The 10741-nt window shown below is 39.8% G+C and overlaps 1 pseudogene; it reads right to left on the minus strand.

Moving 5' to 3' along the window:
* Positions 1–1968: 1968 nt before the first annotated feature.
* The window catches only part of LOC141436509 (delta-1-pyrroline-5-carboxylate synthase-like), a 19460-nt pseudogene continuing 10687 nt past the window's right edge, over positions 1969–10741 (minus strand).

Here is a 10741-nt window from a genome sequence, read left to right on the forward strand (position 1 = left end):
GGAAAACCGCCGACTTTGTCACTTCAAAGTTCAATATCTTAAAAACAGCTTAACCGATTTTGATGAAACATGTCTAAGAACCATCGCTAGAAAACCTGCTTTCAAATAAAAAAACCGCATTCACACACACACACACACACACACACACACACACACACACACACACACACACACACACACACACACACACACACACACACACACACACACACACACACACACACACACACACACACACACACACACACACAGGCACACATAGCGGTCAAACTTATAACACCCCCCCTTTTTGCATCGGGGGTTAAAAATAACCTATACATACATCTAAAATATAAAAATCACTTTATTTATGTGCAAACTTTACATATTCTAAAGGTAACGTGCATGTTTAAAAATATAATATACCCAGGAGATTTTTTAGCTCAGCTGTATTAAAACATATCTAATGGAACGGTCAAAGTTACTAGCACTGTATAAAATTGGTAAACACGGCAATATAACTTTTTAAACATAAGACGTTTATGGCGCGAAAATATGAGATTTAACGATAATGGAGCTCGTTGTAACCTTTTAAACATTTTACTGCTGTTTTAACGATTCCGACAGCTTCAAACATCCGCGCCCGGTGTCAACGGATGCCAGCATGCCAGAAATTCCCTCAACATTTTGCACAATATTCGATATCAAACCAAAACAATTCTTCTCCCGCTTTTGAATAAAGTCTACCAACTCTGAAATTGTTCTTTATTGTTTCCAAACTTTTGTCAAAGTTAATTAGAAGACGCCGGCAAAAGAAGGCGCCCGATAACACTAAACTTTATTACCTTAATTAAGATAAACAAAAGACAGAGAATTAAAGAGTTGGTTACTAATTGGGCAAGTTCTGTTTGAAGTAAATGAGACCGAAGGCTCCATATTCTGTTCCGTGCGTGACTTTTTGCAGTAAAGAATGAAAGAAAGTTGGTGTTAAGTGGGGTCGGGGGATCTCGTAAATCAGGGCTGATCGGGAACGACGCTAATGTTAAATAATGACCAGGAGCTAAGAGGATATTGGAACCTCTCGTGACAGTCAGCTTTAAGGGGTTTTCCGATACAGCGGGCAGTCGATTGATTTAAGCATCCGATATAGATTGACGATCATAAGGGAATTGATGATGCTTAAGTAAGATTTTTTTTTAGGTGCTGTATCGAAATAGGTACTTTTATGAATCAATTTAACGATTCAATTCGATTTATTGTGAAGAATTCAGGTGTACAGTACATAGATGTTCAATAATTGCACTCTTACGATTAAGTCTCACTAAACCCTTACCTTTTCAGGCGTACCTACACGCTTTTGCTTACAAAATATAATCGAACAAAATATAAGTAAACAATAAAAAATTACAAATGTCAGCAATGAGATTAAATTGTATGTCAATATATATTTTTTCACGGGACAATTCACACCAATTGACCTAGTCCCAAAGTAAGCTTAGCAAAGCTTGTGTTATGGGTACTAAGCAACGGATAAATATAATTATATAGATAGATACATAGTAAAATACATATTAAACACCCAAGACCCGAGAACAAACATTCGTATTTTTCATAGAAATATCTGCCCCGACACGGGAATCGAACCCGGGACCTCAAGCTTCGTAGTCAGGTTCTCTAACCACTACGCTATCTGGTCGTCTGAAACCATTAAATGAGGACCAGCAATGTTACCTACTTCTAGTGTGCTTGTATTGCAACCAGAGCTAGCGAAGGATTCTATGGAGCAGGTAACTTTGCTACCTATTTATACACATACCCAGCTTTGCGTCCCGTTACAGAGAGGAAAATGGTACCAATATGAGCTTTTAAGTAATCAGAGAACGAGAGAGAAATATTTATTTACAATCTTTGTTCCATTTTTACCTGAAAAAAAAATATTTTGAAGTATTAAACAGCTTAATTTAAATTAAGTAAATAACACAGCAAAACAAATCTTCAAATGTCAACAATTTATTAACCCATTTTACAAGTAGCTCATTTTATTCAAAATATTAACCTATAAAAAAATAATTTCTTAACTTAACGTTTTAAACTTCCGTAATTCTCACTCATAGTCAAAATACCCTAAACGGGACTTATCACGCTATTTTTACACAAGTCATATTTACCTCGATGTTTCGGCAACGTTACAGTTGCCGTGGTCACGAGTAGACGAGTAGTCCCGTTTATGGTATTTTGACTATGAATCTCTTAACTCTCTTATACAATTTATTGGTGAATGTCTCTTTTAGTCAATTGATCGGCATTTTTTCGTGCAACCAAGTCCTTTTGCCTTCATTGAACTCTGCGGCGGTGTGATCTGTGCCTTCAAGGATCCACTTGGTGGTGAGGAGACCTTCAACTCCAACAGGTCCTAAAGCAAATCAATAGTTTAAAGAGCTGGCCAACTCACCCAACTTCAAACTATACTATAATATTAACATACTATATTATACTGTTGCTCCCAATTCAGGCTGCGAAGAATTGGTATATCGTAGTCCCGCGGGAACCATGCAATTTTAAACCTAGGTGTTCATTCAGTATGTGTCAAATTTCATCTATATATCGTCGCTTCGGAGGTAAAGATACTAAAGCGACACTTTGGGCCAAATTGAGTTATATATACCATCGGAATCAGCGAATTTTTCTGCGTCGATCTATCTGGGTTTCGGGACGATCAGAGGACTTTTTTGGCGCTTTAGCCCCTGAAAAATTAGTGAAATTTGGGACACTTATTACTAATCCGACGCTTAAATTGAGTATTTTCTCTTTAGTGCTTTTACCTGTTTTAGTTTCTAAACGATTATATTGTTAAGTCATTTGTAATTTTTCACCTTTAAATACATTTGGCGTTTTAGTACTCTGTGCATATCAAGAAATTTGATTCTTCGTCGCTTTAGTAAATTGTTCCAGTCTATTCTGAAGTTTTGGATGCGTTTAGTATTTTGGTTAAACTGATAAGAATATATTTAAGTCGTTTGAGTATTTAGTACAAAACATTTAACAGAATTTGTGGTGTATTAGCGTCATTACAACATAGCAAAAGAAAGAAAACATGTATATTAGTAAAAAAACATAATATTAAAGGATTATGTTTGGTCCAGTAAGTCAATAATCTGTCATTTTATTGTCAAAAAATAAGTGTTTAGGTATTTTTTTTACGAAAAATCAATTATATAAGCCAGTTAGTAAAAGTACCCACGATATTTTCATACGAATTGTAGATATTATGCCAAAGTAATCTGGACTTTAATCTTAGGAATTTAAGTTACAATCACTTTACCAAGGATAGGTAAGGTACTATGCGCGTCTTTTATATCAACGCAATAATAGAGCGTGTTGGCAACAAAACCTGAAATAATTAAATAATTGATTGTGATTAAGAAGGCAAGTTTGTAAACAAATAATTATTATAATTATGTGCACTAACTCTATTGACTGTTATTAGAGTTAGGTACGAAGGAACATGATAAAAAGTTAACCTTATTGTGAGAATTCTATGTATCGGAAATAGGGTCTGATATAGAAATATGATGAATTGACATCTAGCTATTCTAAACGGCCAGGCTTTACTATATAAAAGGCTCAAATTATGTTATTGAATGGCAACTTTGAATAATTAAAATACTTGAATTTCAGATCCAAATGGAATCAGATAAACATGTCTCTTTTTTAAAAATTTGAATCCGGAAAGTGAAAAAATCAATGTATAACTGGCCAAAGCTTAACGTAGTGCGACGCATTAACTTCGATGGTAAATATATGACTGCTTTTTCGCTCTGGACTCAATAGCCGCACCGAAGTTGAGACTAGATTGAAGGTCTAACCCAAGAACCTCAAGGTGGACTTTAGGTGGTAAGGATACCCTCCTCTGGACAGTAGGAGCAAAAGTGAACGGTCTCCGCTTAGCGGTAAACAGATACGCCTGTGTCTTGGCAGCACTGAACTGGACCAAGTTGGCCGAGCCCCAGTCGGACATGGCCTCCGAGGTCGAATTCGTCCGCTGTACCATAACCTCCCTGAGTGCCCGATCTTATCACCGCTGGCCCGGGCCCGGCCGTTAGTAAGGTACCTCTCTGCAATTTTGCGTCATCTGCGTACCCAAACACATCGGGTATGAGCAAATCGTTGATGTGCAGCAATAATAGAGTTGCAGATAGGACCAATCCCTGAGGCACCCCGGCATTGATTGCCATGAGATCAGATGAGCATTCGTCAATGACAACTCGTTTAGATCGGTTCCGCAGGAAATCAGAGATCCATGAGCATAGGACAGGAGGAATCCTGCTAAAAAGGCCTCTGTGCCAGACCCTATCGAATGCCTTGGAATAGAGACACAGCAAGAGCTTCACCATGCTTCTCAACAGGTTCACACCAAATGTGAGTAGCATATACCAGAAGGTCCCCAGTGGACCGATTTCGGTGGAACCCGTATTGGCGGTCACTGAGGAGATCGTTACCTTCTAGATATACCTACCAGGAACTTAGCATTCAATACACGCTCCATTACCTTACATAGTATGGAGGTGATTGCGATAGGCCGATAGTTCGACGGGTCGGCACGACTGCCCTTTTTGGGTAGATACTGGCTGCACATTAGCAATCGTCCACGATACCGGGACCTGCCCCAACTTGAGGAAGAGCCTGAACAGACGTGTCAAAACCGGAGACAGTTCCGGAGCACAGGTGTTTAAAACAATTCCAGGTATAGTTTATTCCTAGTTTTATTTACGTCCAGAGAACGCAGCGTTCTTAAAACCTCCATTTGGTGTATTTTGACCTCCTGCTTAAACGTACCACAGTGAGAAATGGAGGGAGGCGCTACACTACCATCATCAAGACGCAAATTTTCCGCAAACAGGTTTGCCTTCTCCGCTGCAGTGTGAGCTAGCGACTTATCCGACTTCAGCAGTGGTGGCAGTGACGGACGACAGAAATTGTACTCCACCGATTTGGCTAAGGACGAAAACGCTTAAGGAATGTATTTTCTTTCTTTCTTTTCTTTTTCTTTACTCTCAGAGGGGTAGGAAGCAAATTTGGCACCGATACAACCAACATGGAGGAATCGCGCTTTCCGTATGACCTTTTTGCAGGACATGGCAGCTTTGTTAAAGAGCTGTTTCTTAACGTGTACATCCGGTCCGGAGCATTGCGACATCGAGCATCAGCCCACAGTAAGTAAGCAAATAGAGTGCTTAATAGCTTCAGCTTGAGCGCACTCAGCGTTAAACCATGGGCGAGATTTGCCACCAGTGGATACGTCAGAGAAAGGAATGAAATATTCCATACTCTGACGCAACACATCGGTAACAGCTTCTGCGCAGCTCGACGAATCGTTACTGGGAAAGCAAGTTTTCTGCCATGGATAGGAAGCAAAGAAATGACGCATCTCATCCCAATCTGCTTACTTGTATCGCCATACTCGCCGAGTACCGATTAAGCAATCGGTAGGAGAGTACTGCGACACAAATTTCACCAAACAATGGTCAGAAGTACCCAAAGGGGAAGACACCGACACATTGTACCTGTCTGGATCAGTCGTCAGCAGTAGGTCCAAGCACTTAGGCGTGTGCAAGGCAACATCCGGTATGCGAGTCGGTTGCTTAACCAGCTGGGCGAGATCTAGCTCTTCTTGCATGGTCCAAAGTCCCCCAGAAAACCAACTACGCAAGCGGATACCGTTGCTGAACCACAAACCGTGCCGTAACACTGAAGTGATCAAAGACCCTGGTCGTCTCCAAGTCACCGCTGTGCGACCGATAGATCAGAGCGTAAACCGTTTGTTCAACACCAGTGTCCATCAGTAGCCAAAAAATGGAAAAGCTAGGATCCTCAAGGTTGCGGAGACGCTGAGTACAGATGTCATCACGAACGTACAAGCAGACCCCAGCACGTGGCTTAAAAGTATGCTCCAGGCTGTACCCTGGGTAGTGTGGGTAGTCGGTGGGCAAGAGATCACCACCGCCCATATACATCTGCAACACCAGGGGTATTGCAGACGCGTTGCCAACCTAGAGGCCTAAGATGGGATACCTCACATGCCAGTAATTTCACCTGAAGAAAAGAAGGAGATGAGAAAGACAAAAGTGAACAGGTTAGAAAAGACGGCAGTTGAACAGACACAGTGCTGCTCATCCAGCAGCACACGAAAATGAGCCACAACACAAGGAGCTTGGTCTGGTGACTGCGGGGACGCCCGAACCCCCCAAAGTCGGCTTTCGGGTCCCCTCCTCGGTCGCCAACCGGCACTACAGCACATCTTCGGGATTTTTCGCAAGTTAACGGGGCAGCCTTTCAAAGTTGGCGAAACCTCTACTTGGGCCCCCTACTAACTGCGGTCGGCCAGCGGAGCACCGTGCTTTGGATTCCGCTACCCTCCACGAACAGGCACCCGGTGCAGCAAACTGACGGCACCGAAACCGGTTTGCACGCAGCGTTTGGCAGCATAACTTAGTTAGGTGGGTGGTGACAAACCGCGGCCGAAGCCTACCACCAGAATGAGGTTGTTCATTTGGCGCTACCTAGGGGACACGTGTGGGTAACTAGAGCTAAAGCCCACGGACGCGAACAGCTTTATCCCCCAATAGTTGACGATAGGCAGATAACACGATAACAAGAACCAATGTCAAATAAAACTTAAAAGTTTCTACAATTTCCTGTTTTTCCTTTGAATTTAGTAATATTGATTAAAGTCTGCAGGGCTAACTACGAAACTCGAAACTCGGAGTTCGTGTCGTGCGGTCCCTCTGACACTTATACTATTTAATACGAGAGCGAGAGGGACAGTACGATACGAACTTCGAGTTTCGAGTTTCGTAGTAGCCCTGCAGACGGTCCATTAGTGATCATTCGTTAAAGTAATCTAAAAATTAGTATGTTGTATATTAAAACATTTAACTTGCAAGTCTATTAAGTATTTGTAATGTTTTATGATTATCATTTAATGGTGCTTAAGCATTATGCAGTTGTAAAATAGTTTGATTATTGGTGAATAAGCATTAAACACAGTTTGATAAGAAATTGATTAACGCCATTAAGTAAATTGAAGATAAAAAAACTAGAATAAATATCCCGTTAGTCATCTGAAATTATGATATACATAACCAATTCTTACGTTTAGTCTTTTTACCTTATTGCGTTGTCTCAAAAAGTTGGAGACGAATGACTAAAGCGCCACCTATCTCCTGAACTATTGTACTTAGGTCAAAATTATACATTTCAGTTCATAGTATGCTGAATTGACTTTCATACAGTCTTAGAAATTCTAGAATGTGTTCACAAAGAAAAGAGTTATGAATTTTTTTCGTCAAAAAAAAACTTTAAATCGCTCTCCTGTAAAGTTGGTCAAATGTCGCTTTAGTATCTTTACCTCCGAAGCGACGATATGTACCTACGTTGAGCCACTTTTGCGTGATTGACTAATAAACATCCAAACTTTAGCTTACTAGCCTTTACTAGGCTTCGCACGTGGAAATATTAGATCCAGCAGTTCGATAGAAATTGCAGGATGTTACTGAATCTTCGTCCCGAAATTGCATCGTGGTCTTTATTTACTTTGTTTGAAGATGGTTTGAAGAAAATCCGTGCAAACATTAACATTGCCAAGATCCAGCTATTTACACAACTCAGCCCCACCCTTGTGCATGAAAAAATAACAAACACATACATGCACACGCAAACTTTTGCGCATATAATACTTATTACTCGTACTAAGTTGAGCAGCAATTGTAGAACTTACCTCTGGCATGTATTCTAGCAGTGGAAATGCCAACTTCGGCACCTAGGCCGAAACGGAAGCCGTCTGCGAAACGCGAAGAAACGTTATGGAAAACACACGCGCTGTCTACGGAATGTAAGAAAAGTTTTGCTGCTGCATCTGTAATAAATGCAAAAAAATACTGTTATACAAATGTAATCGAGTTGGACATTTTTCTGCGAAGGTAATCCATGAATTAAATCCAATTGGTCTGGCGCCAAACGAGTGGATAAAGCAAGTTGCAAAGTAATTTGCAGCTCACTTTGCGGTCTTGGAGTACTAGTAAGTTCATGAATTGATTAGAATCTACAAAAGAAAGAAAAAGAAAGAAAAATGATTTATTAATGGTCCCAACAGTACCACCACCAAACACAAAAAACAATAATATATTACTATACAAGCAAAATCACAATAAATTGTATGGTGATGACATCAGTTGTCACCGAAAAAGGAAAGCCCACTGGCACTGGCAAAAGTTTACGCAATTTAAACCTTATTTTGTCTTTGTCTGTCACATTGATCATTTGATGAAACAGATCACTGCTTACCATTAGGTCCTATTCAAACAAAATTCTAACATTTGCGATCTCTATTACAAAACTTTAATACAAACCTGATAACATAAATACTGACGGTTTTATAATTTCCAGACAATTCAAACCTAAAAACTACAATTAAATCAGACGCAAACAAACTAAACAAAATCGTGCTTCAGCAAACATCGTCTTATCTTACCTTGAAATAATAGTCATAATAATATTATCTTTACTGCTTTATGTACAATTTCCGCACCAAGCAAAATAAATACTAGGTATAATGTAGTTGTTTCAGTCAAATCGTGTAAGATTTGCTTTTGGAGTCTTTTTGTATTTTTTATTGCAACTCCAAATTTTAAAAAGAAGAAAGTTAAAAATGAAGTTGTGTTAAATACTTGTGATGTATAGACATCATTTAATAATATTGTAAATCTGTTTAAAAAAAAGTATATTCCTCGTTGAGGTTCTTGCCGGATTCTTCTCAATAAAAGTTTTTCCGAACCGGTAGTAGTTTTTTTGACATTCAGTGCTTGTTATAGCCTAAATTGAACAAAGATATTTTGACTTTGACTTGACTTGACACAGTAATTATCTCCAGTGAGCAACCGATTCCAAATTGATCTGTGATACAGAATGGACAAGTATGATAAAAACTATTAGAGAAGAAGATAAATAATAATTAGAACTCACCGTTTTCAGTGATAATGACATCAGTATGGGAGCTTCCGTATTTATGAATATGGTCTACAGCATCATCGAGATCCTTAACGATTTCAATGCAGCACTCCAAAGAACCGTACTCGTGCCTCATAGATTTAGCCGGCAATGGGCCGAAAGTCAAGTGATTGGAGAGCTTAGGGCCAGCGTTAATCTTGACGCCTTCCTTCTTCAAAACGTTACAGACATCCGTGAATAGAGAGCTACATAAATGATCCTCGTGAAGTAAAAGAGTTTCCATAGCGTTGCAAGCGGCTGGGTAGTCGCATTTGGCATCCTCACGATCTTCAAAGTCTTAGCCGGATCTGCGTCTTTGTCTACATACACATGACAGATTCCTTCTGCGTGACCTAGCACGGGAATGTGTTGCGATTGCTTCTGAATATTCATGACTAATTCAGATGACCCACGCGGGATGATCAAGTCAATATGTTTATCCATCGATAGTAAATCGCTAATTTCCTCCCTGGTTGATACTAGAGATATCGCATCTTGAGCGCCGACCGTTTGTAGAGATTCCTTAACTAAATCCATGAGTGCTTTGTTAGAGTGAGCAGCTTCTTTGCCTCCTTTCAGCAGAAGGCCGTTCGCCGAAGCCATAGCTAAGGCAGCTACTTGCGTAGCGAATCTGGTCTGATTCAAAAATGACTAGTAGTACACCAATTGGTACAGTTACTTGTTGAAGTATCAAGTTCTCGGCCAACTTTGTTTTCCTTAAAACCCTGCCAACGTTTTCATAGCTAGAATCAGCAATTTGTTTCAATCCAATTGCTAGTGTCTTCAATTTTCCGGGGCTTAACTTAAGTCTATCGAGCAGCGGTTTAGCTACACCATTCTTTTTTGCTTCTTCTAAATCTTTAGCATTTTCTTCTAATATCATGTCTTGTTTGTCTACTAAGAGATCAGCTAAAGTGTGGATTGCTGCAGCTCTATCGCTTGGCGAAAGCTGTTGTAGGACTCTGCTTCCCGAACGAGCTGAAAGAGGGAAACTTTTTAGTCTGCAACCTGTCTAGTTTGTTTTATTTTTATAAAAATGATATTGAGAATTTTCAAAAGTTTAAGTTAAATCTTACCGTTCTCAGCGGCAACGTCTACAGAAGATGTTGTTGGGCAGGGCAATCAGTAAAGAAGGTCCAACCTTCCTTCCACTGATTATGGTCTTGATGGCTTTTTCTTGCATACCGTTGCAGATAACGACACTGACACCACGGGCCATAGCCCATGTCGCCGCGTTTACTTTGGAATCCATACCACCCGTTCCAACCTAAAAAAATATATATATAGCCAAATTAAATTATAGTTAGTTGTATTATGATGGAAATCCTTCCTACTTAATATTATAAATGTTTGGATGTTTGTTGCTCAATCACGCAATAACAGCTGAACGGATTGACATGAAACTTGGCGTACAGATAGACAAATATCTGCAATGAGGCATAAGATACTTGATATCCCGGTAATGCCTTCCCGTGGGATAATATTTTAAGTTTAAACAAGAATAGAGGGCACTCTCTAAGAACGGTGACGTACTCGTACCCTACCTCGCACTCAAGATGACGTGTTAACTTCGTTTACAATCAATAATTGGCGTTGTGCGAACGAACGTTGTCCTTTCAAATTGTTGTAACTTTTTTCAAGCCTAACTAAGATATTTATTTATTGCGTTGCCCGTAGTAACAAGAATCGTGAAAGTAAACAGTTGTCCTTTAGTGCT

Source organism: Choristoneura fumiferana, chromosome 16 (assembly GCF_025370935.1).
Source record: "Choristoneura fumiferana chromosome 16, NRCan_CFum_1, whole genome shotgun sequence".
In the NCBI taxonomy this organism is placed as follows: Eukaryota; Metazoa; Arthropoda; class Insecta; order Lepidoptera; family Tortricidae; genus Choristoneura; species Choristoneura fumiferana.